Genomic DNA, 1,284 nt, shown 5'->3' with positions numbered 1-1,284 from the left:
GAGTGTTTTGGGGGGAAACTCAGTATCAGCCTCTCTGTAACTCTGACATTGCTAGGGATGAGAAGTAGAATAATCTTCCAGTTTTTCTCTTTGATGTATGGAAAGAAACCCCCACCCCAAGTGTGGATGTTGCCATTTATCAGGAGGTGATTATTTTCTCCTTAATTCAATTAATATTTGGACTGAGAAATATTCCACCACATTCTGAGTGTATTACCTGCAATGCTGGTCATGGGACTCCCTTCTTAGACAGGAAGGTGCTTTTTACCCATAATCTCTTCTGCTGTTCATCTACATTTTCCCATATGAAAGCTGTGTTCAGGCTTCATAGAAATCTCTCTCCTTCCCTGCTTATGCATTTACCTTGGTCCTGAGGGCAGGAGACCTCTTCAGTTGTGCTGTGCTGTCTGTCTGCCCATCAGTTTGTCAGCATCCTGGTTCCTGCTTCCAACACAGTGACTTCTGAACATGTTGACTGGGTGTGATGGCTGAATACCAGTCTCAGTGCTATTAGGCTCTGTGGTGGGTTGACCCTGGCTGAACACCAGGTGCCCACCAAAGCCGCTCTACCACTCCCCTCCTCAGCTGGACAGCGGGAAGAAAATATAACGAAAGGCTCGTGGGTCGAGATAAGGACGGGGAGATCATTCATCAGTTACTGTCATGGGCAAAACAGACTCGACTTGGGGAAAATTAATTTAATTTATTACCAATCAAATTAAAGTAGGATAATGAGAAATAAAACCGAATCTTAAAACACCTTCCTCCCACCCCTCCCTTCTTCCCAGGCTCAACTTTACTCCCAGTTTTCTCTTCCTCCTCCCCCTGAGCGGCACAGGGAGATGGGGAATGGGGGTTGTGGTCAGTTCATCACACGTTGTCTCTGACGCTCCTTCTTCCTCAGGGGAGGACTCCTCACACTCTGCCCCTGCTCCAGCGTGGGGTCCATTCCCATGGGAGACAGTTCTCCATGAGCTTCTCCAATGTGAGTCCTTCCCACGGGCTGCAGTTCTTCACGAACTGCTCCAGCGTGGGTCCCTTCATGGGGTGCCGTCCTTCAGGAACAGACTGCTCCAGCCCGGGTCCCCCACAGACACAAGTCCTGCCAGCAAACCTGCTCCAGCCTCGGCTCCTCTCTCCACAGGGCTCCTCTCTCCTCCTCTGCCAGGAGCCTGCCCCAGCGTGGGCTTCCCACGGGATCACAGCCTCTGTCAGGCATCCCCCTGCTCTGGCACGGGGTCCTCCCTGGGCTGCAGGTGGAGATCTGCTCCCGCATGGAGCTCC

This window comes from Phaethon lepturus, unplaced genomic scaffold, assembly GCF_000687285.1.
Source record: "Phaethon lepturus isolate BGI_N335 unplaced genomic scaffold, ASM68728v1 scaffold2799, whole genome shotgun sequence".
In the NCBI taxonomy this organism is placed as follows: Eukaryota; Metazoa; Chordata; class Aves; order Phaethontiformes; family Phaethontidae; genus Phaethon; species Phaethon lepturus.
The sequence above is the reverse complement of the archived record's forward strand: the minus strand, read 5'-3'. Positions refer to the sequence as shown.